Source organism: Ursus maritimus, unplaced genomic scaffold (genome assembly GCF_017311325.1).
Source record: "Ursus maritimus isolate PB19 unplaced genomic scaffold, ASM1731132v1 scaffold_22, whole genome shotgun sequence".
Lineage (NCBI taxonomy): Eukaryota > Metazoa > Chordata > Mammalia > Carnivora > Ursidae > Ursus > Ursus maritimus.
This window is the reverse complement of record NW_024424675.1, coordinates 44,857,893-44,883,623: the sequence shown is the minus strand read 5'-3', so window position 1 is coordinate 44,883,623 and position 25,731 is coordinate 44,857,893.

Here is a 25,731-nt window from a genome sequence, read left to right as displayed (position 1 = left end):
CGTGTTACATCACACAGCAATGATGTGCCCTCAGATAGGCTGATCTTAGAACTAGAAAAGCCAGCTTAGCAGGAGATGTCCTGACGTCAAGCTCGAAGGACATCTAGAGCATGAGCATCCATCTCAGAGAGGATGAAGGTGTTCCTACCGAGCTGGCCACCTTGTCTCTGAAGTTAGTAGATAGTATTGGTTCAATAAACGCTTGTTAAATAAATGACCAGCCCACGGGAGATGTAGGATGGATGCCAGGGCTGCCGTTATTCGTTGTGGGACTGGGATGGCTTCACCACGCGAGCCTTGGTTTCCTTACGTGTGAAGGGACGGTACCGGCAGAACGTCCTAGGTTAACTGAGCTGAAGAATGTGGAGTGTGCGTCGTGGTGCACCAGCTGAGCGCTCCTCACTGGGAAGCGCTCTGAGCCCCCAGCTTAACCAGGCGACAGCACAGTGTGTGTTTCATGCCAGGTAGTTTCTACTGGGAAATCATTTCGTTTCCCACTCTTGTCCTGTGTTGGCTGAAATCACTTGCTACCAGAGATGCCTAGAAATGATAGCACATTAACCTTCAGGGGCCCAGTAACTCAGATTCGTTTACACATGGTAGGTATTTTGAGTGTGTCCTGTGTGTCTGGCAGGATGCTGTGCAAAGAAAGGAGTGGCACGGTGGAGATGGCACAGCTGTGCAGCTAACTCCTGGGTTCAGTCCCACCTCATCTTGGACTCGTGTCAGCCCCTATGGCCTCTGTCTTCTCAGCCACCTCCCCTCTTTCGGAGGGAGGACTGCAGTGAATGAGATGATGTCTAGGAAGCGCCATGACGAGACCTGCAAGGAGAAGATGCTCCAAGACAGAGAACCTCTTTGTTAGCAGAGTGGTGGGAGCGTGTGTGATGGCAGAAGTCCTGTTCTGGAGAACACTCCAGGGGAAAGTAAGCACTCAGCCAGCAGATTTGCAGGCCAGGCAAGTGGCCCGAGGGAAGTGAAGAGTAACATTGAGTGCTCCAGTGAAGACGAGAAAATGCCTGGATGGAGAACCAGGAGAAAATCCACTGGGGTCATGGACCCTAGAGTAAGACTGGAAGGCAGGGCAAGACCTTGAAAGGCAGGGGAGAGGGCCAGAGCAATCAGGTCAGTAGAACAGGAATGGTAAAGGAAAGGGTTGGGGTCCACCAGTTAGCTTCTTGTTGCCTAACAAGCCACATGGAAACTCAAGGTTTATAGCAACCACCTGTTTCTCATGATTCTGTGGGCTGATTAGGGCGCTTGGCCAGGGCTGGGTTTCGTCAGGATGCCCTGACTACTTTCCACCTGGCATTTCATTTCATTTCATCTTGCATCCCAGGAAGTGAGAAATGAAGCAACAGGGTCTCCTGAGGCCTCAGCTTGGAGTCACTTCCACCACATTTTGTGGGTCGAAACAAGTCAGGAGGCCGCCCTGTGTTCAAGGGAGTGGATAAACTAAAGAGGTCTACAACACCTCATTGCCAAGAGGCATGAATCTCCATGGGAAGAATGTGCAGCCCTGTTCCACAGTGTACTACATAAAAAACATCCGGAAGGCTTATTATATGCCATAATTGGGGGCCCTTTGAGAGTTGCTGAGCAAAGCTGAGCTGGGCTTCCTGCAGATATGCTCTATAGCACGTGCCCTACATGCATGGGGAGTGCAGGCTGGGGTAGGTCAGGGCAAACCTGGTTTCAGGCTGCGGCTGACGTCCAAGCAAAGAATTGAGGGAACTCAGAATTCCACTCTTGGGTATATACCCAATGGAAATGCGTATGTATATCCATCAAAAGCAATTTTTAAGGATATTAATACATAGAAGTATTATTCAAAATAGACAATAACTGGAACCAGGCCAGTTGTCCATCAGTAATAAGATGATAAATCCATTGGTGTATGCATGCAGCAGGATACTATACACAAGTAAAAGGGGAAATGCTACTATAAGCAATGAAAGGATGGGTCTCACAAACAAAGGAAGTCACACACAAAAGCAAACTTACTGTGTGGTTCCCTTTATACACAGTTCAGAAAAGGCAAAACTCACATGGCACATTCAGTGTTGCATGGGGTTTATCTTTGGGGATGAGAGGACTAGTGACCAGGACGGGGCATAAGGGGGATGGCCATGTATTATCTCCTGACCTGGGTGTGATTGCATGGGTATGTTTACTTTGTGAAAGCTTATCAAGCTGTACGTTTATGATTTATTTTTCTGTGTGTGTATGTTATACTTCAATTTAAGTTCAGGAAAGAGGAAAGACCCTGTGGGATGCCTGGGTGGCTCAGATTGTTAAGCATCTGACTCTTGATTTCAGCTCAGGTCATGATCTCAGGGTAATGAGATTGAGCCCCACATTGAGCTCCATGCTGGGCATGGAGCCTGCTTGGTATTTTCTCTCTCCCTTTTCCTTCTGCCTCCACCCCACCCCTATAAATAAATAAATAAATAAATAAATAAATAAATAAATAAATAAATGAAAAAATTAAATTAAATTAAAAAGAGTAAAGACCCTGTGACTTAGCATCTATCACTCATGGTTGGGAGAGGAGGGGAATCATAGAGGACACCAAAGCCTCCAGTAATTGTGGAAGAAATGGCCAGTCCAGGCATACACAAGTAGGAAGGTCTCAAAGACACCAGGTCTTTGGGAAGGCTGGAGGAAGGTGAGTTAAGAGAAGTATTATTCCAGCAGCATGCTGGACTTATAAATTATTCCAGTAAGAGTTCCAGGTGCAGACATGGGTGAACAGAGAGGATATTTTCAGCCTTCTGTGCGTGCGTGCATACACACAGGCGCATACAAACACTCTCACATGAACACACATGCCACACACACAACAGTGCACACTTGCACATACCTCCACGTGTGCACATATCCATGCACCCACATGGACATACTCAACGGTTACATGCAAACACACGCATACCATCTGGGTACACACACAGTCACATGCACATGGGTGCACCCTTATGCCATATGCACTCGCATACGTGCATATTCACACACACACTTAAACATACACACGAGCACATACTCAAGTGTGAACACACTGACAGGCACAGGATCACATGTGTGCACGTACACACTAGATCATACACACAGAGTTGGACACTTGCATACGCATACCCTCACACACACATTCACACTCACATACATACACAGGAGAACTTGGCCACTTGCCTTCTGAGACCCTGTTGTGACAGGTGTAGGTGCTCTGTGTGTCAGAAAGTAAATTTTTTGAAACTTGGCAATGGCTCCATCCTGGATATCAACTACGAGGAGAAAGCCCATTGTCCAGATAAGCTCAGAGCCCACTCTCGCTGGGGGCCCTTCTCTGTATGTCCTGCCTCCTGGATGCCCTCACAGTGGCTGAGGGAACCTCGCTCACTCTATGGCCCCCAGCAGACCACCCACACGCCCGTGCCTGGGAAACTCAGGCTGGAGCTGCCTCCCTGGGCCCCGCCCTGCAGCTGAGACACAAAGGAAACCATGGACAATCTGCTTGTCCTTGTTGAGGATGGGAGAGTCATTCAGTGGTGCTCCATAAAGACTCACTGAGCAAGATGAATAAACCCTCAAAGCTGCCAACAGATCATTCAGGGGAGAAATGAGGGGCCCCAAAACCTACTTAGCTGTCCTCAGGGTTCTGCTTTGGGCAGGTTTATTGGGCATCTCTGTGTGTTCCAAAGAACCTGCTGGAACTACTCATCAGCCAGTTAGTTCTGTGGGTAAAAACCGTCTTTCAGGAGGAACCCCACCTCACCCTGTATGCCGAACCCCTTTCTCCAGTAGCAGCCGGAGTGGAATCTCTGCCGGCATGCAGAATGTAACCATGAATTATCCATGTGCTTCAGAGCCGTGTGACAGGGAATGCGGGGACCACTGCAGACAGGTTGCAGGCAGTGGGAATCAGGGTGCTAATTACTTCTCACTGTCACTTAGCAATACCGGCACATCTGCTGGGGGAGAAAGGGGCCTTTGCCTGTCTTCCTCACAGAAGAAAAGAATGTAGTCAAACAAACCAGGATTCCACAAAGCACACAGAGTACCGGGGCTGCAGGAGCGGATCTGTTTCATCTCAGGGCTGAAACAGTTTTAGCCGACAGTCTCCTAACAAAATGGCTATAAGGACATTTGGCTAAAGTGGAAAGGCAGGGGAGTGGGATGCAGGGTGGGTGGCTTTGGAGTCACCCCAGCTGGCATTGAATGGCTAGCCGTGAGTACCTTTTGGCAAGTGATCTCCACTCTTTAGCCTCAGTGTGCTCATCTGTGGGTGGGCAAGATCAACGGGGCCACACATGGGTGAGCGAGCACCTGTGAGCTCTCAGAGCTCTCAGAGAACACGCCCAGCCTCCTGCACTCTGGCTTTTAGTTTGCAATACCTGTGGCAATGGGCACTGGGGGTGCTCCACCCAGACCCCCTCCTCTCCCCTTCGCCATTTCTGAGCAAGGCCCCTGCTCCCTTCTGACTTCTCTGGGCTTTGACTTCCAGCCTCTTGTTACTGTGCCTGTTCCCAGGGAAGGCCCAGAGGCTCCCGGACCCCCTTGCCTGCACTGGCTGGGAGATGCCTGGGAGTTCATGGCCATCCGGGGCAGCCCGAAGCTGAGGACTAACAGCTGTGAACCTGTGCCAGCCCCAGTCTGAGAAATCTCTCCTACTTTCCCTGGAGAGCCCTACTGAAGACACCTCCAGGGGACACTTGCCTAGGCTCTCTCCACCTTTCCTGTCCTGTGGTCCCACTCCCTTCCAGGAAGCTCTTCCTAGTAACTCACCTGTGCACAAGGCCCACTCCCTAGACTGATTCACATTGGCATTCAGTGAGCATTTGTTGCATGCTTAAAACATCGCCTGTTGCCCCATCCACTTCTGATGGGCAGCGAGGTTCAGCCCCATTGGATAACCCCAAAGATAACACTTAGGGCTTGGTTTCCAGATCTTCCAAAGCACATCTTCAAAATGCACAATTTTTCCAATTACAAAGGCTGAGATTAGTTGTGAGCCCTCTTTGGGAGATGACTTGACCTTTATTACTATTCTGAATCTTCGCTCACCTTCTGTAATACAGCAGGGAAAAGAGATAGACCTATTTTTGGCTTTTCTTTCAAATATATGGTAGAATTTTACTTCTTCTTATGAGCTAGGGAGGTGAAGGGAGTTTTTTGTTGCTTTTCAAATGGTGTCCCAAGATTTTAAGGCAAGGGTTCCAGGAACAGTGTTTCAGAAATGACATTTGAGTTATAAGACTGTTCTAGGGTTTTTATTTATTTTTTATTTTTATTTTTATTTAATTTTTTAAATTATATTTTGTTAGTCACCATACAGTACATCCATGGTTTCTGATGTAAAGCTCGATGATTCATTAGTTGCGTTTAACACCCAGTGCACCATGCAATACGTGCCCTCCTTACTACCCATTACCCACCCCATTCCCCTCTGAAGCCCTCAGTTTGTTTCTCAGAGCCCATAGTCTCTCATGCTTCATTCCCCCTTCTGATTACCCCCCCTTCTTTATCCCTTTCTTCCCCTACTGATCTTCCAAGTTCTTATGTTCCATAGATGAGAGAAATCATATGATAATTGTCTTTCTCTGCTTGACTTATTTCACTTAGCATTATCTCCTCCAGTGCCGTCCATGTTGCAGCAAATGTTGAGAAATCGTTCTTTCTGATAGCTGAGTAATATTCCATTGTATATATGGACCACAACTTCTTAATCCAGTCATCTGTTGAAGGGCATCTCGGTTCCTTCCATGATTTAGCTATTGTGGACAATGCTGCTATGAACATTGGGGTGCATATGGCCCTTCTCTTCACTACGTCTGTGTCTTTGGGGTAACTACCCAGTAGTGCAATGGCTGGGTCATAGGGTAGCTCAATTTTTAACTTTTTAAGGGACCTCCACACTGTTTTCCAGAGTGGCTGTACCAACTTGCATTCCCACCAACAATGTAGGAGGGATCCCCTTTCTCCACATCCTCTCCAACAATTGTTGTTTCTTGCCTTGTCTATTTTTGCCATTCTAACTGGCGTAAGGTGGTATCTCAGTGTGGTTTTGATTTGAATTTCCTTGATGGCTAATGATTTTGAACATTTTTTCATGTGTCTGTTAGCCATTTGTATGTCTTCATTGGAAAAGTGTCTGTTCATATCTTCTGCCCATTTTTTGATTTGTTTATTTGTTTCTCGTGTATTGAGTTTGAGAAGTTCTTTGTAGATCTTGGATACCAGTCCTTTATCTGTAGTGTCATTTGCAAATATATTCTCCCATTCCGTGGGCTGCCTCTTAGTTTTTCTGACTGTTTCCTTGGCTGTGCAGAAACTTTTAATCTTGATGAAGTCCCATAAATTCATTTTATCTTTTGTTTCTCTTGCCTTTGGGGATGTGTCATGAAAAAGGTTGCTTTGGCCGATGTCGTAGAGGTTGTTGCCTATGTTCTCCTCTAGAATTTTGATAGATTCCTGTCTCACATTGAGGTCTTTCATCCATTTGGAGTTTATTTTTGTGTATGGTGTGAGATAGTGGTCAAGTTTCATTCTTTTGCATGTAGCTGTCCAATTTTCCCAGCACCATTTATTGAAGAGACTGTCTTTTTCCCACCGGATGTTTTTTCCTGCTTTATCAAATATTAGTTGCCCAAAGAGCTGAGGGTCCATTTCTGGGCTCTCTATTCTGTTCCATTGGTCTATGTGTCTGTTTTTGTGCCAGTACCATGCTGTCTTTGTGATCACAGCTTTGTAGTACAGCTCGAAATCCGGCATTGTGATGCCCCCAGCTTTGTTTTTCCTTTTCAACAGTTCCTTGGAGATTCGGGGCCTTTTCTGTTTCCATACAAATTTAAGGACTGTTTGTTCCAGTTCTTTGAAAAATGTCCTTGGTATTTTGATCGGGATAGCATTGAAAGTGTAGATTGCTCTGGGTAGCATGGACATTTTAACTATGTTAATTCTTCCAATCCATGAGCATGGAATATCTTTCCATCTTTTTATGTCTTCCTCAATGTCTTTTAAGAGTGATTTATAGTTTCTAGAATATAGGTCCTTTACGTCTCTGGTTAAGTTAATTCCAAGGTAACGTATGGTTTTTGGTGCTATTGTAAATGGGATGGATTCCCTAATTTCTCTTTCTTCGGTCTCGTTATTCGTGTATAGAAATGCAACTGATTTCTGAGCATTTATTTTGTATCCTGCCACGTTACTGAATTGCTCTATAACTTCTAATAGTTTGGGAGTGGCTTTTTTTTGGGTTTTCATATAGAGTATCATGTCATCTGCAAAGAGAGACATTTTGACTTCTTCTTTGCTGATTTGAATACCTTTGATCCCTTTTTGTTGTCTGATTGCTGTTGCAAGGACTTCTAGTACTATGTTGAATAATAGTGGCGAGAGTGGGCATCCTTGTCGTGTTCCTGATCTTAAGGGAAAGGCTTCCAGCTTTTCTCCATTGAGAATAATATTTGCAGTAGGCTTTTCATAGATGGCTTTTATGAGATTGAGAAATGTACCTTCTATTCCTACACTCTGAAGGGTTTTAATCAGGAAAGGATGCTGTATTTTGTCAAATGCTTTTTCGGCATCGATTGAGAGGATCATATGGTTCCTGAGTCTTTTCTTGTTGATATGATGTATCACGCTGATTGATTTGCGAATATTGAACCACGCTTGCATCCCAGGTATGAATCCCACTTGATCGTGATGGATAATCCTTTTAATGTACTGTTGGATTCTATTAGCAAGTATCTTGTTGAGGATTTTGGCGTCCATATTCATTAGGGAGATCGGTCTGTAATTCTCCTTTTTGATGGGGTCTTTGCCTGGTTTGGGGATCAAGGTAATATTGGCCTCATAGAATGAGTTTGGTAGCTTTCCTTCTGTTTCTATTTTTTGAAATAGCTTTAGGAGAATAGGTATTATTTCTTCTTTGAATGTTTGGTAGAATTCCCCAGGAAAACCGTCCGGGCCTGGAGTTTTGTTATTTGGAAGGTTGTTTATCACTGACTCAATTTCTTCATAATTAATTGGCCTGTTTAAGAAATCAATTTCTTCCTTTTTCAATCTTGGTAGTTTATAGGTTTCCAGGTAGGATTCCATCTCTTCCAGATTGCTTAGTTTATTGGCATATAGCTGTTGATAAAAATTTCTAATAATCCTTCCAATTTCAATGGTGTTCGTCGTGACCTCTCCTTTTTCATTCATAATTTTAATAATCTGGGTCCTTTCTCTTTTCTTTTGGATAAGTCTTGCCAGTGGTCTGTCAATTTTATTGATTCTCTCCAAGAACCAGCTTCTAGTCCTGTTGATCTGCTCTACTGTACTTCTGGTTTCTGCTTGATTGATTTCAGCTTTAATTTTGGTCAACTGCTTCCTCGTGCGTGGATTAGGCCTGTCCCTCTGTTGCTGTTCCAGCTTCTTGAGGTGAGAATATAAAAACTGCATTTTAGATTTTTCTATTCTTTTGAGTGAGGCTTGGATGGCTATGTATTTCCCCCTTAGGATCCCATAGGTTTTGGACCATTGTGTTTTCATTCTCGTTGGTCTCCTATTATAAATTGTTTAAATTGATTTTTGATTTCCTGGTTTATCGAATCATTCCTGAGCAGGATGATTCTTAGTCTCCAAGTGTTTGAGTTTCTTCCAAATTTTTCCTTGTGGTTGAGTTCCAATTTCAAAGTGTTGTGGTCTGAGAATATGCAGGGAATAATTTCAGTCTTTTGGTATCGGTTGAGACCTGTTTTGTGTCCCAGAACATGGTCTATTCTTGAGAATGTTCTATGGGCATTAGAATAGAATGAGTATTCTTTGGTTCTGGGGTGTAGTGTTCTATATATATCTATGAGGTCCAACTTGTCGAGTATGACATTCAAAGCCCTTGTTTCTTTGTCGATTTTTTCATGGGTGTTCTGTCTATTTCTGATAGTGGAGTGTTGAGGTCCCCTACTATTTTTTTTTTTTAGATTTTTTTATTTATTTATTCGACAGAGATAGAGACAGCCAGCGTGAGAGGGAACACAAGCAGGGGGAGTGGGAGAGGAAGAAGCAGGCTCATAGCAGAGGAGCCTGGTGTGGGGCTCAATCCCATAACGCTGGGATCACGCCCTGAGCCGAAGGCAGACGCCTAACCGCTGTGCCACCCAGGCGCCCCTAGGTCCCCTACTATTAACATATTTTTTTTTAAAGATTTTATTTATTTATTCGACAGAGATAGAGACAGCCAGCGAGAGAGGGAACACAAGCAGGGGGAGTGGGAGAGGAAGAAGCAGGCTCATAGCGAAAGAGCCTGATGTGGGGCTCGATCCCATAACTCCGGGATCACGCCCTGAGCCGAAGGTAGATGCTTAACCGCTGTGCCACCCAGGTGCCCCATAACGTATTTTTATCTATATGTCTCTTTATTCTGGCTAAGAGTTGGCTTGTGTATCTTGCTGCTCCCCTGTTTGGGGCATATATATTTATAATTGTCATATCCACTTGTTGGATACATCCTTTAAGAAGAATATAGTGCCCTTCTGTGTCTCTAACTATAGTCTTTAGTTTAAAATCCAATCTGTCTGATATGAGAATTGCTACCCAGCTTTCTTTTGAGGTCCATTGGCATGAAAGATGGTATTCCATCCCTTTACTTTCAATCTGAATGTATCTTTAGGTTCAAAATGAGTCTCTTGTAGACAACAAATGGATGGGTCATGTCTTTTTATCCAATCTGCAACCCTGTGGCGTTTTATGGGAGCATTTAGGCCATTTACATTGAGACTGAATATTGAGAGATATGATTTTAATGATGCCATGTTGCCAGTAAAGTCTTTGTTTCTATAGATTGTGAATTTCTGTTCTGTATCACTCTTGGGGCCTTTTTACCTTTATAGAACCCCCCTTAATATCTCCTGTAGGGCTGGTTTCGTGGTTACGAAATTGGTCAATGAATGGCGATTCTGGAAGTCTTTATTTCTCCATCAATTCTGAATGACAGCCTTGCTGGATAAAGGATCCTTGGCTGCATGTTTTTCTCTGAAAGAGCTTTAAAAATGCCCCCCAAGCTCCTTCTCTATTCCAGGTCTGTGTAGACAGGTCTGACATAATTCTGATACCTTTGCCTTGGTGCATGAGAAATTTCTTGCCCTGGCCGCTTTCAATACTGTATCCTTGGATCTAATATTTGCGTGAAATGCACTATGACATGAGCGTGTGGCATAGGGTTTGTCATGTTGAGCTTGAGGAGGGGGTGCTCTCTGCCTCTTAGACACAAATGTTTACGTTCCCCTTTGCTAGATTAGGGAAGTTTTCAGCTACAATTTGTTCAAATATCTCTTCTAGATCCTCTGTTTTCTCCTCCACCCCCTCGGGGATGCCGATGATTCTGACATTGGAGCGTTTCGAGTCAGTAATCTCCCGTAACCTACACTTTGAGCATGGATTTTTTTAAGTCCAGATTCTATTTTAGCTTTCTCTTCTACTAACCCATCCTCCAATTCGCTAATACGTTCCCCTGCCTCATTTACCCTGGCCGTCAGAGCCTCTAGTTTTGACTGCATTTGATTCATAGAATTTTTAATTTCTGCCAGATTCGCTCTCATTTCCGCCCTTAGAGATTCTATATTCTCATTAACATTTTCATTAATACTTTTTTCAAGTCTGCACATCATCTTGACCATTGTTACTCTGAATTCCATTTCTGATAATTTGGTTATATCCATATCCATTAGTTCTGTGGCAAAGGCCACAGACTCATTGTCTTTTCTTTGCTGGGGGGGATTTCTCCTTCTCATTCTGATGAGGAGAGGTTGCGGGGTAGCCCAGAGCCCATATTATTGACCGGGACCCAGGCCGTGCACCCTTGTTTTATAGGGATCTTAGGGATGTGGGCTTCTTGATTTTTCAGCCTGCCTTCTGGAGGAGGGGCCTGACGCACTGATACTCAGGCAACCCTGTTTGGGTAGAGTCTCCGTGTCCCCTGCGAGGGGAGATGGGGATGGGCACACCGTGAGCCGGTATTTCCAGGCTTTTGTTCTCTGGTGGCTTTCCCTGGCGGTTTGCTGTGCCTCTTCTGAGAGTCAGAGCAGCAGTGGCCGAATCTCAGCCTCTGTCTCAGAACAGAGGGATCGCGGACCGTTCTCCACTGATGTTCTGGCCACTTTAACTCTGTTTCTGTTGGTGCTGCTCAACCCTGCAGTGTCCGGGGATGTGCACCCCACACCCGGTGTCCCAGCCCTCACTTCCAGGGCCGGAGCGTCTCTGTCCTTTGTTTTTCTAACACCGCCAGCCGCCCCCGCGCGCTCCCGGAGCTCCCGGTCTCAGTCTGGTTCCAGTGAGCACACCGGTGTTCGCCGCTCCCCCATGCAGGTGGCTACCGCTTCCAGGCGCCCAAACATGGCGGCTCTCTCCCCCTTCCGTTTATCTTCCGATATCTGTGCGCGGTTTCACGGCTCCCCGCTTCGTACCTCAATACTCAGCGCTGGAGATGTTCATTTGTAGAGATCCAGATGTATCTTCCTGTGTCTCAGGCTGATTCCGTGGATGTTCAGGCTGGTCTGGTACCTATCAAACTCGTGTCGGGACCGGCTGAAAAAGGGGACCCCTACTCCTCCGCCATCTTAACTCCCTCCTGTTCTAGGGTTTTTATGAAAGCAAAGAGACACATTCAAATTTTTCTACTCTTTTTTTTTCATATGAGGTATTTATAAAATACTTCTCATAACAACTTTCAAAGAGGGGAATCTTTTTGCACGAGGCCTGACATTGACATCTTGGGGGAATGAAAAGCGGAGCGTGTGCCTGCCTTCCTAAAGTGCTGGTTGCCTGCACCCAGAGGAGGATTGCCCTCAGACAAGCTTTCTGTCTCTGAAGCCATAAGATCATCTCCAGCTGGGTCTCTGTTGACCCAGGAACACCAGGCCCTGTGGGATACCAGCCATCTATGTATTAACCTGGAACTGGGGTCATTTTTTTACAGATTCGTTGGTCATTGGTGTTGCTTCTTAACACTTGTGAGCTTGGGAGTGGACCCTCGCCTGCTCTCAACAGGCTTACAAATCTAAAGATAAAAGAACAGAGGCAGGGGCACCTGGGTGGCACAGTGGTTAAGCGTCTGCCTTGGCTCAGGGCGTGATCCCAGCGTTATGGGATCGAGCCCCACATCAGGCTCCTCTGCTATGAGCCTGCTTCTTCCTCTCCCACTCGCCCTGCTTGTGTTCCCTCTCTCGCTGGCTGTCTCTATCTCTGTCAAATAAATAAATAAAATCTTAAAAAAAAAAAAAAAAGAACCGAGGCAAACACAGGCCCCTGGAAACAGTACCCGGGTAGACACCTTGGGAAAGCTCGTGTGCTCACACCAAGCAAACTCTCCCTAGAGAATTTATTTAAAACCAAACAAACAAACAAACAAAAAAAAAAAAATGCTCCTTTCTCCCTGAAACTTCATCCTTCTACTCTGGGAGTATTGAAGATAAAGCTATTTTCATAAGAGCACTGGAGCAAAACGGAAAACAAGTGTAACCTAACTAGTGACATTTTCCCAGGAGATGCTGAGTTTGAGCGTATTTCCATTTTAATGTCGCATTAAAGATCTTTATCAAAATTAGTGGCATATACTCTATTTTTAAATACATGGGCATTATTTAAAGTTTCTTTAAGAAGGAGGAAGCTCCTTTCTGGGCTTCCTGCCTGTGGCTTTTCTCATTTACTGTTTGGTCATATCTTACCTTCCTGAATTCACATCTCCGCTGTCCTTTCAAAGACCATCATTGAAAACATTTCACGTGACGCAGAACGCTTTTCGACAGGCCCTTCAAGCTGCTTACTTTCATTCATTCCTTTTTTCCTTTAAAAGCATAATGTTGCTTTACAGTTCACCTCCTGCCTATCAAAGGTGATGTTTACCTGAAGGCCTCTGAATGCATTTTGCTAGAATCAAAAGTAATTACTTTCCAAAGTTCATTTCCGACTTCAGTGTCTTCTTTGCCACTGAATAAATATTTCATAAGCCTGAAATTCAGAGGCTGTTTGTCTCTCTTAGTTTGCAAGGTTTTTTTTTTTTTAATTAGCCAGTATGCCTGTTTTTTTTTATTCCCCTCAATTTCTTCATATCATCTTGCAGAATAAGATACTTTTGAAACAAATCTGAGTAGTTTTCCCGCAGAATACTAAAGATGTCATTGCACAGGGGAACTAATGGGGAGCCGAGCATTTGCATGAGATAGCACATGCCGATAATTTATTCAGCGTTCATTCAAATCCACACACAGAGCACACGGGCCTGTGAAGGGCACTGGGAATGAACGTTTGCTCACATTGTTTCTGGGGACTCTGGTTTTTAGTTAACTTGGAAACTTTTGAGATCTAAGACCAAGTTTTGGAGTGCATCATTAGAAAGACTTGCAAACTCCCGAAGTCAGGAGCATATGCCACTCGCTTCTTGCCTGCCTGGTGACAGGAATATTTGCGATGGCAGCTGATGCCTCTGCAAAACCCCGACTTCAGATAAACAAGTTGGGGTGGCCGTCTCGGAACTGACAATACCTTTTTATCCAGCTGGCAGAAGCCCTAACGGGGGGGGGGGGGGACAGCGTTGGGCATGCAGGGCGGTTGGGATACTCAGGCCCTGTGGGGCTGGCAGCAGACATTCAGCATTGTGGCTGCCAGCATCTGCTCTACCTGGGGGCGTCACTGTCCTCCCCATGCTGAGGCATAGGGCCTCTCAGTGAAGCTGCTTTACCCTCCTGGAAGGAACAGGCTGGTGACCCAAAGCTGGAGGGACTTGGGTCACAAGAAAACCGAACAAATGCCATCAGCCTGACTCCAGTGGTGATTCCCACCGAAGCTCCCTTCTGCCCTAGGAAGGTGGTTTCCCTGGTTTCTTTCCTGCTCCTGGGCCTAAGTCTTCAGCATTTCTGTCCTCTCTATGTACCAGCCACCCAACAGCCTTCCAGTAAATCTCTCTGTGGCTTAAAGTAGCCCCTGCTGATTCCTGTCGCTTGCTACCAAAGAAGTCTAAATGATTCAGGGCCTAGCAAGGTCAACAGGAGCCCAGGGTGGGGAACCAAGACCTCAGTTCACTTGCCATCCATCCATGGCCCCATGTTCTTTGTGCATTTCCACAGGGCTACCGTCCAGACCCTCCGCTGCAGGGGCACTGGTGAGCCCTGGAGACTGAGCAGGGTTCAGGTCACAGACTGGTGAGGAGGCACTTAGATCTGACCAAGGTCTGCTTGACAACAAGGTCCACTCACTTTCCACTCTGCAAGCTTCCTCAGCATCCAGGAGTAAACAAGCTGATCTTCTCTTTTTAAGTAGTTCACTTCAGCTTCTCACTAACAGTCCCTCCCTCTTTGAATTAATAAGAGTCATTTTGTGTTGTTGTTGTTTTTTCCCACCGAATTCTATTTGGAATCTCAAATTACCAAACAGGCAGAAGAGGGGAGTCAAGGACAGGGTCCAGCTGCTGCCTCCACCCTGCAAAGGAGGTCACCAAGGCCCTCCAAGCCCAGCAGTTGGACACGTGGCACAGAAACCAGAGCTCTGGGCAATTTGGCTTTTTCATTAATTCAGATAGGACCGTGCTTTCCGACCTCAATCTATTTCTAATCACAGGGTCTCATGAAGCTTTGAGATGCAGGAACTTCATGGAGTCACTCTCAGTATATCTCTCCTGTGTCAGCTCAAATATTCAATTTCAAGCTCCTATCTGACCCGTGTTCCTTAACTGAGAGCCGTTCATCTTCTTCATGTTTAGGAAACTGCAAACTCAGGATAAATGTGCCATCCTCTAGTGTCTCTTAAATTCTGTCTGGAAGAATGCCACGGGGAGAAGGGTTTAGCATATCTCCTTAGGCGTTTGGGGGCTCAGAATTTGGATGGAGATTAATGCATACGCTGTAAGTCACCATGAGGAGAGCTATAAATAGAGGGGCCTCTTTCCACACAGTTGAGGATTTTCGGGTCTAACCACAATACTTTGTAACCCAGATCCCCACACAAGGGCAAGCATGAAAATGACCGTGCTCTGGGAGCAGATATTTTATGCATGAACTGGTTTCATTTCTGGAATCTGTAAGCTCTTAAGACGTAAGACTCGTGGAATATTGCACATTCCATCCATGTTATGCCCAGGGGTTCATCCAGCACACCCATTAGCATAGTTTGGGGTCATAAATCTTGAGGGCTTCTGGAACGCTGCATCCAAAGGCACTGGGTGACTTTTCCTCGGAGGATGTGCCTCCTATTTGAAAGTGAAGTCACTGCTTCAAAAGTGCTTCTCTTTCAACAGAAAACCGAAGCAGATCATATTTTGTTTTGTTTTTTCTCTTTTTCCTCCTTCCCCAAACTCGCTGAGAATTCTGTTCTTATAACCTCCTGTCTCCTGAAATCTGCACATGTTTTCTCAGGGGCTGGAGGCTGGCTGGCCACCCCCTGACCTTGCCCAGTGTTTTCACTTAGAGCAGGCTTATTACTTTCAAGGACTGAGTGAGATCTTGATCTGAGGAGGAAAGACAAGGACCCTCAGGCGGCCACTTTGAAAAGTCAAGGCTTTGTTTAGTGCCAGGGTCAGTCAGACCAGCATTTGTCAACCGTGGGACGGGACCATTCCCTGTGCCGGGGCCATCCTGTGCATTGTGGGATGTGTAGCAGCGTCCCTGGTTCCCACCCACGAGATGCCCACTGCCCTCCTTCGAGGTGTGACAACCAGAGCATGTCTCCAGGCAGATGTCCCTGGACAAGGGGATCACTCCCAGCAGAGAACCCCTGAGCTAGATGTTTATTTGGCACCTGACTGATTATAATGAAAGTAACTTTTCCCAAGCTGAGCTTGGAGGCCTCACTTCAAAGAAACAATCCTACTAGCAAGTCTGACGCCTTCTGAGATTTCTTCAGCCCCCTCACATCTGCTGCCAAATCCAAAGCTCACGTCCAGTGACTTCTCGACCCGTTTCTATCCTGCAGTCCCACTTCGGGGTATTTATCTAAAAGAAGTGAAACCAGGGTCTGAAGAGACGGCTGTGCTGCATGTCTGCTGCGACCTTATTCGCGGGAGTCAAGTTGCGGAACAACCCAAGTGTCTTCCAGTGGATGGATGGGTACAGAAAATGTGGTATGTCCACACCGCGGAATATCATTCAGCCTTTCAAAAGAAGAAAGTCCTGCCATATGCAACTACACGGTAGACCTGGAAGACATTATGCCGAGTGAAATAAGCCAGTCAGAGGAGGACGAATACTGCACGATTCCACTTCCATGCGGACTCTAACGCAGTCAGAGAGTAGAATGATGGCTGCCCTGGGCTGGCGGGAGAGGGGGATGGGGAGTTGCTGCTCAGCGGGTGCAGCATCTCAGTCGTGCCGGGTGAATGTGTTCTAAAGATCTGCTTGCTCTACAAATGACGTCCATAGTTGGGTGTTGTGCACTGAACGATGTGGTAAGAGGGGAGAGGTCATGTTAAGTTTCTTACCACAGCACAAAGTAAATACAAGAGGTAGGTCAATAGATGGGAAGGAAGGAAGGAGGGAAGAGCTGACGTGTCTGAGTTCTAGACTGTGAAAACCAAGCCTCAGGAGTTGTCAACAACCCCAGGCCCCTCCATCTCCCTGCCCTGCCATTTCTAAATGCACAGTCAGCTGTCCAGCCTGAAATAAAACGTTTATGTTGAGTTGTCACATGGAGTCTTATGGCAATAACATTTGGAGCCTTTTACTGGGACATAAACTGTAAGCTAAAATGTCACCAGATTTTATTAGACAATCTAAACTTAATTGCAAATAAGTTGATGTACTCATAAAAGATGATGTAAGACCGCCATCTAAGCAGGCGCATGGGGACCAGCCAGGAGCACAAGGCAGTGACTAAGTGCTGACTTGTCCTCCACTCCAAAAGGCATCACTTGTTTCCTGAAGTACAAAGAGGGAAGAGTGATGTCAGCAGGAAGCGACATTATTACTTAATAATAATAACACAGAGAACCAGAGGTTAAAAGAGGTCGGTGTGAACCATGTTCCAAGACCATTTTCTCTGGAATAAAATTTTCATAAAGAGCTCTAAGTCTTTTTTATGGCCAGTGAGAACGTCATTGGGAAATTAATGATGGATCTGAATGATAAATCTGCTTTCATATAGAAGGGTTGGTTTTATGAAAATATGCTTTTATGCCTCTAAGGCTGTAAATGAGAACAAGACAAGGATATATCCAGAAGGATCATTATTCCAAGCCAGGCCACCTGTCCTACTGCCCAATTTCAACAAATTTATCTGAAATAAAAGTATAAATTGGCAAAAACCTATTTTTCATGCAAAGGTCAATAGTTTTCTTTTTGTTTTTTAAGATAAAATTCACTTAATATTGTGAAGACCCCATGGTTTGGGTTAGAATCTTGTGTTTTCTCCATATGGCTTCAGAAGGGTTCATACAGGGTAACAATTGCAAGGAAGAAATTTCCTGGGTATCAAAATGCTCATCGATATACCATATAAAGCCATTTTTCTTGATCATGAATTCATCACTTATTGATCGATTTACAGAAAGAGGCCGCATAGGTGTCCTGGGGGCTCCTGTAACAAAGGGCCACAAACTGGGGGGCTTAAAACAACAGGCATTCAGTCTCTAGAAGATCTGGAGGCTGGAAGTCTGAAATCAAGGTGTTGGCAGTCACTCCGTGCTTTGTCCACAGCCTCTCAGGGAGGATCCTTCCTGTCTCTTCCGGCTTCTGGGCGTGGCTGGCAGCAGCCTCACCACCTTCTCTGCCCTGGTTGTCACCTGACCTTCTGTATGTCTGTCTCTGTGTCCAGATTTCCCTCTTACAAGACACCTATCATTGGATTAGGAATCACCCTAATCCCATACAATCTCATCTTAACTAATTACATCTGCAAAGACCCTATTTCCAAATAAGGTCACATTCTGAGGTTCCCAGTAGATATGAATGGTGGGGGGAGGTGGGGAGAGGACACTATTCAACCCAATAGAATGGTAAAGAGACTATCCATACTCACTGTCACAAATACTCCTTCTCTGGAACCCAGATTCATGGCACGGCCAGATCATCTTTGTAGCATGCTGTGGCCCGTGGTGTCCCACCCTGCACCACCTCCCTGGCCTGGCCCTCTCCTGTCTCCCGGCTACCTGTTAGTTAACATTACCTAATTAATTTTCTGTTTTTTTTTCAATTGACTCACTTTTTTACTTAATGCATTTTAAAGAGAAACTCCACATGACCACCTTAAATAAAAACGAACCTCCCTTGCCCGCAGTAAAGATGATCTTCAAGAGATTCGGTCAAAGAGCCCAGTCATGTTATGCATCCAGCAAATGATGCCACCTGCAAAGGCTTCTGTGTTTTATGAGAAAAGAAGATTGGCAGGTGGGAGAGGGGCTCCCAAGACAGGGTAACACCTGTAGGAGTTTTTCTGCTTTCTCTGCTTAGGACTGACAGTTTGAAAGGCCAGGACTCACCTGCCCCGTAGGGAGTGTCACTTGGTGCCATGTCCCTGGGGCACCGCAAAGCAAGTCCCAAACACATCTGTACTTGGGACCCACTATCAGACTGACCACAATCCTCTCTTTGAAGGCAGGCAGGCCTGGGTCCACTTGAGGAAGCTTGAGCTTCAGATTCTCCTTGGTAAATGGGGGTCTACTGCTACAGGATCCAACAGTTAAACCTCTGGAATGAGTGTCCCCCTCATGTCTGCCTCCTCCCCTTACTGCTGTCATCTCTTCACCGCGGTTTGACGTTTGACTTAGACCCACCAGTCACCATGACAGCCTCTGGTTCAGGCCAACAGCCATGCTTCTGACCCTTCTTGACCACAGAGCAACGGGTGACTCGGTTGATGAGGCCCTTGGCTGGCTCTCTCCTTGCAGCTGGGACCAAGCCCTCCTGGGCTCTGTCCTACTTCTGGGGGCTGCTGCTCCTTTCTCTGAGAACACCTCTTCCTCAGCCCCTCGTGCATGTTGCTGTTCTGCCTGGCTGACTCCCCCGTGGGCTCAGCTTCCCATGGCACTCCCCAGGTCAGCTTACTTCCCGGGTGCTGCCTGCACACCTGCACTTCCCGTGAGAGGCCCCAGCCAGCTCTTGGGAGTCTCCTGATTCCTCCATGGCAGAGCCCCATGGGATGGTACCTGTTTCAGGGCAGGTGGAGCTCTTGTCACAGCACAATGGGAGGTCTACGTGGCTGCTGCTTACTATTCATTCATTCATTTATTTATTAAAAAAATTAGTATAATGAGTACCGGCCATGTGCCAGGCACTGAATTATTTGCTAGGGATTCATAGTGAACAAAAAAAGTAGCTACTCTCTACGCTGGCTCCAATGGCATTTGCATTCATGGGAAGGAAGACAGACTATAAATGGATAAATATAAAATATGTCCACTGGTGACAAGCACCAAGACACAAGACAAAGCCAGGCAGAGTGAGGGATGATGGACCTGGGAGTCCTATTTGGATTGGTAGTGAGGAGAGAAGGGGAGCAGGCAGATTGGCATCAGTGTGGGGAGGGAGCAGCCATGTGGTTATTGGGGGCCAGAGGGTGGAGTGCACTCATGGTGCAGGAAAGGCAGGGTCAAGGAGCTGATAGAGCTGGAGGGGTGAGCAAAAGCAAAAGCAGTAGGTGAGGTCAACTGAGTCCAACAAGGGAAGGAGGACCACTTCCCGAGGCACCCACTGTGGCCACAGTCGTGGGTCATGACACTCCAGTCTCCTTAGCTGAGCTCCTAAATGAGGAGCATGAGACCCGTCCACCTGTTGACAGTGAAGGTGTGACAGCTCAAAGAAGCAACGTTCTAAGGTCGGCAGGGGAAGGGGAGGCTGGGTGCTTTCGAGGCCACACCCCCAGGCTGCACACACCTGCAGCCCTCCTGGGCTTCCCAGACCATGGCCAGTCCACGTGCCACGTCAGCCAAGAGCTCGCCCAGCTCTGTGAGCACAGGAGTGCTCATGAGAAGGAGCTTCTGCCAGACTCCATGTCAGGCAGCCCTCAGTGCATGCTCTGCATTTCCAAGAAGGCCAGTTCAGGAAATGGAGCAAGAGAAGTTCAAAAGCTGATGGCTGACTGGTGTTGAGAAGCGCCTCACTTCCTAGCCTACAGGTAAAATAAACTGCTTCTCTTGAAAGGTCTGTTTTTAGGCACGGAAGGATTTTCGTCTGGTGGTCGTCCTCAGCATAAATTGTTGGTTTCTTTCGACGTGGTTTATTTACTTAGCAAGTCAATTGGGTTAGATCATCACTAAATTTCACCACTTGGCACATATGATATTTATGCACTTAATAGCTTCATTAAGGAGGTTTCCGGGAGTATATTACTGAGCAAGCCTATAGATCATCCGGCAATAAATCTAGAGAACTCTCCTTAGCAGTTATCTAATTTGGCCATGGTTTTAATTAAGTGTTTCAGCTAATGATTCCCATTTATGTTTAATAAAATTTATTGTGTAAAAATAAGTTATCAAACCCCAATTTATTCAGGCTCATCCAGTTGATGTGCCGAGAGGAGCGTGTGTCAAGAGGTGGCAATGTACATTTGGAGTCTCACTGGCTCTGGAAGAAGCACTGGTCGGAGGCATTTGAAAGGGTGTCAAGCCTGGCATGTCCCCTTAATGGCCATCTGCATTGAGGGAGAGAAAGCTGTGGTTCAGTTGCCTGTGTCTGGGCGATGGGATGAATCAGATCTAAGCAGTTGCTATCTGACACTGTCTTCTCCCTCTGAAATCCGGCGCCGCATCCTCTTCTCACGGTACCCAGCTCCAAGCCCGTGGCCCACCAGACTAGTCTCACATGGTTCTATGGTGTGTGGACCCCGAGGGCCCATGGGGCTCCGCCCATGACCCTGGCCTTATGATGCCCCCTCTCTCCCCATGGCTGATGGCCAAAGCCGTGTCCCCACCACCATACCTCTGCCTGGCCCATCCCTGGGATTGCTACAGACCAGCAAGGTCATGCCCCTCCCTCAGGGCAGCCCACATTCAGTGACTAATCGATTGGGGTGCAAACACCGAGCCCCATGGCCCCAGCTCAGAACGACTCCGAAGAGCCATGTCTGCTCCAGAGCGCACCCCCCTCCATGGGAGTGACTGAGGCTTTGGTGCAGCTTCATCACATCCAGGGCCCCCTCTGCCCACTCCCACTGCCTCTCCACCCCGGACGTGTGGATCTCGAGGACACTCCAAGCCAGCTGTCTCAGAGCCCACTCCACAGGGACCCCCAAACTGGGATACCCTATGGCCTCCTAACACTTTTCGGTACCCATGCTGAACAAATACATTGTCCTCAAAGGCATGGGCAAGGATGTTCATTGCAGCATTTTGTGTGCAATAGTAGAAACCATAAATCAACTTAAAGGCCCATGGGAGCTATGTAAAATGTGGGATACTTCCACAGCACACATGCCTGCTGGGAAAGAGGATAAGGTGGATCTACATATGATTACACAGAAAACTCACCAGTCTACATTGAATTAAAAAGTTAAAAATGGGGCACCTGGGTGGCTCAGCCAGTTTAGTGTCTGCCTTCAGCCTAGGTCATGTTCTCAGGGTCCTGGGACCGAGCCCCTCTTTGGGCTCCCTGCTCAGTGGGGAGTCTGCTTCTCTCTCTGCCTCTGCCCCTCTCCCTGTTCATGCTCACTCTCTCTCTCTCTTTTCTCACTGAAATAAATAAAATCTTTAAAAAGAAGTGAAAAGAGGCATACATGATGATGCCCTTTAGTTTAAAATAGAACAAAACAATTGTCAATATTTTCTGTGGGTATTGATCTATAAATAGAGGATAGATAGCTAAATGCATAGAACATTCTAGAAGGAGATGTGGAAGTGCTAACAGTGGTTATATCTGAGAAGGGGCCAGGGCTGAGAATGAGTGATCAGAGAGTTCGTCAGGACAGACTCTGAGCTCACCTGGAATGCTTCTACTTTCTTTTCTTTTTTTTTTTCTTTTTACAAGAGTATTTATGTATTCATAGCTAAATTAAATATTAACCTCTTTTTTGGACGATGGGCCATATTATATAATTTTTGCTGAAATGTATGGATGGGACCATGTACAACGAAAAAACCAGAAATACTTAGATGCCAGTTAAGTGTCTGCTTTGCTCCTTAATTAGAGAAAATTAATTGGGTTACTTTTTAAAAGAAAGCAGACTAAGAAAATATGTCTAAAACACTACACCAGGCTGTTACCCATTTACAAGAATCTTCAAAAAGCACTGCCCTAACCCTTAGGATTTTCTTCATGGAAATTTTTCCGTAACATGGTGGTTGCTGAGGACTAACTAAGGAAAGCTGGGCCCCAGCAACTCAGTTTTCCCCTTCTTGTTATGGAGGTTTTTGTTTTGTTTGTTTGCTTTTTCCTTTATATTCAGTCACTTTTTAATACCAATACAGTTGAGGTAACTTATATTTAAGAATATCGCCATGTCCCTCAACTTGGTACAAGGTACAGATGAATTCTCACTGCCTAAGGGAGGCAGACATCAGTTGGAGAACATCAGAGCTGTGACACCTCAGGAAACCACTAGCACATCAGTTTACATACGAGGCCAAGGATTAGAGACAGCAGGTGACAAATCCGTTCAAGGGGAAAGTCAGCCCGAGTCATGTTAGCACAGGCCATTACAGTGGACACTTAGGTTTTGCTGACTTGACTGTATTTTCCCTTTCTCTAGAAACAGCCCCAGCTTTTATCTATGATCGGCTACATGATTTGCAGGGCCCAATGCCAAGTGTAAGTGTGAAGCCCATTGTTCAAAAATTGTTAAGAATTTCAAGATGGCAACCGCAGAGCATTAAACCATACACAGGGCCCTTCTGACTGTGGGGGCAGACCCACGCCGCACTCCCATGAAGCCAGCCTTGCCTCCTCTCCTTCATAGAGAGTGAGCAGAGGCCACATCCAGCCGTAGGGCTAGACCACGTGACCCTGGTGCCAAACCACCCTACGTCCCATTGCCCTACCCACACTGATGGGTACAGGGGTGAAGCACGTGAGCCAAATCAGAGTGGAGAGCCAGGGCTTGTGCCCAGAAGCTCTACTCCCTGATGTGGACCCTGGAACATGCAACCCCCTTGCCGATCGCAGCCTTCCTGTGACCATCAGGAGAGGTGGTCTGAAAATAGGACACACGCACAGCAGACAGCAGGGCTGAGCTAGGAACCAGGCACAACCAGGCTCTGATAATACCTGTTAATTCCTTATAGTAGACTTCCCCTTTACACAATCCAACTCATTTCTCTCCATTTAAACCATTTTGAATTGGGTTTCCTGCCACTTCCATCCAAAAGCACCTCTCTGGTATAAGTTCTCACTGATTGTTAAGAGTGTACATTTTTCACAGCCTTTTTGTGGATGGCAATTTGGCAATGTCAATTAATATTTAAAATGTTCGTGCCACTTGCCCCATGGATTCTATTTCTAGGAAGGAATTTATCCTACAGAAACTGTCACCCAATTATGCAAGGACATATTTTAAAAAAACGGTCTTTCAGCATGGTTTGTAATAGTGAAAAATTGGAAACAACGAGGCTTCCATCAACATGGAACTGATTAATTAAACTATGGCTCTTTTATCATTTGCAACAGCAGAGAAAAGTTGAAAGCTGAGATTTCCTTCCCTAGAAAGCTATCCACAATTTGTTGAGTAAAAAAGACAAGCTGTACAAGCATTTTTTTTTTAATCTCATTTTCGTAAAATAAGTTAACAATAAGATGCTAGCATATGTCTACAGAGAAAAAAGTTGCTGGAGAATTTGAGGGATCAAATGGAGGGGCTTTCGCCTACACAGAACACCTAGAAATGCAGATGCATTTCATGCGGATGCGTGAGATTGTGCTGGAAACAGAAAAGCCATGTGACTCCCAAAGGCGCCCTCAGCCTTGAGGCATTTGGTCCCGAGTAACACTGTGACGCTAGCATTGAAAAGACACGGGAAGACCCCTGTCTGCTGCTCCTAACCGGCTGCTCCTCATGCAGGTTCGCTCCTGTGAGGATTGCTCCAGAAGCTGCGAGAATCCTGGGCACCAAGGGTTCCCATTCAGTGTGGCTGTTAACGGACCCAGAGAAACGGATTTCCTGTCTCAGGACCGCTGGTGAGTTGCCTGTTCTCACGAGATCACTGTAATATGTTTTGAATGTGCCGTGTATGTGGGAATGTAATGTTTCTAAGATGTCGTGGGTAGCCTGTCTCACTAACGCCCAAGCCCTTATTTCTCCATAAAGGAGTGACTATTTGCTGAGCGTCTGTTATGCGCCCCATGCTGAGGAAGCAGCACTGAACATGGCAGTCATGGGTGTGTCCTTCTGGAGCCTAGTGGGGGAAGAGGGACATGGGGAGCGCCGGAGCGAGAAGCAGAGCATCGTGACACACGTGTGGGGCTGGTGCAGCTCGCAGGGCCACAGAGGCTTCTGGAAGGGGAGTGGTCTCAGGTGAAGTCTGAGATGGGATATCGGAGTCCTCTGGGATGCGTATCCACCTAGCAGGTGCATGTGCGAAGGCCTTGAGGAAAGAGGGAACCCAGTCTGTCTGAGTGTAGCACGTTAGGGAGGAGGCCAAATGCGCTCGGAGGAGAAGCACAGTGGGTTGGGCCTTGCAGACCGTGTTTAACATTTTGTCATTTGTGTCAAGAAAATGTGAAGCCACTGGAAGTTTTTCTTTTTTTTTTAATTATTAATTTCAGGGGTAGAATTTAGTGATTAGTCAGGAGCGTGTAACACCCAGTGCTCATCATATCACATGCCATCCTTCATGCCCATCACCCAGTTACCCCATCCCGCACCTCCTCCCCTCCAGCAACCCTCAGTTTGGGTCCTAGAGTTGAGAGGTCACTGAAAGTCTTAAACGAGGAGTTTGTAATGGTATTTGCACCACCAAGGAGACCCTCCGGCGGCAGTGTTGGTGGTGGTTGGTAGAGGGAGCAATTTGGTCTGGGGAGACCCATTGGAAGCTGTGGGGCAGAGACCGCGGAGGCTGGGAGTGGGAGGTTCTGGGGTGGGAGCAGGTGAAGCAGTCACTCTTCCCTGGGGTCAGGAGGAAGCACTACCTGGCTTGGCAGTGGACTGGTTTGGGTTGGTGGGGAGATGAGCACAAGGACCGTAGCCCAGCCCAGCTCCCCTTTTTCTGCCATCCCCGAAGATGGACCACCTGTGTAATGCCCCCTACTCACCGACTGTCAGCTCCACGCTGAAGACAGCACCAAGTTTTTCAGGTCACCCCTACACACCCCATTTGATGTGTGACAAGAGACAGCGCCAAGTGACCTCACCAGCGAAAACTCAGGGTCAGCCATAGAACCTGCAGAATGTTACTTGTGCAAAATGAAAATGTGGGCTCTTGTTCCGAAGGAACTGAGGGTCTCACGGGGGACAGCTGTGCTTTCACGGGAGCGCAGGGCCCCTGTGAGCGTCCTCTGTGCGAGTGCCTGGGTGACGCACCACGCACAGCTCCTGGGCCGTGGCGAGGGTTAGCTGGCGGGCGCACTCCACTGCGCTGTGCCTGGAAGGCGTAAGGAGCCCCTCTGCGGCTGCAGCCACGTGGTCTCTCCCAGCACTTTAATGGTTCGAAGCAGTCGGGGGCAAGCTTTCTCCCACTTGAAAAGCAAGCCTTATCAATTAAAAAGATGCTTAAAATCTATACAAATGCCTTCCTTTAATGCAAGGAGTGGCTGCTTAGCCTTCAAGAGCTCTTTCCCTCTCTGCCAGTCAAGCTACCTGGAGAATTTGCACGTGCGTAAGCAGCCGCAGCAGCCACGTCTCCCGACTTCA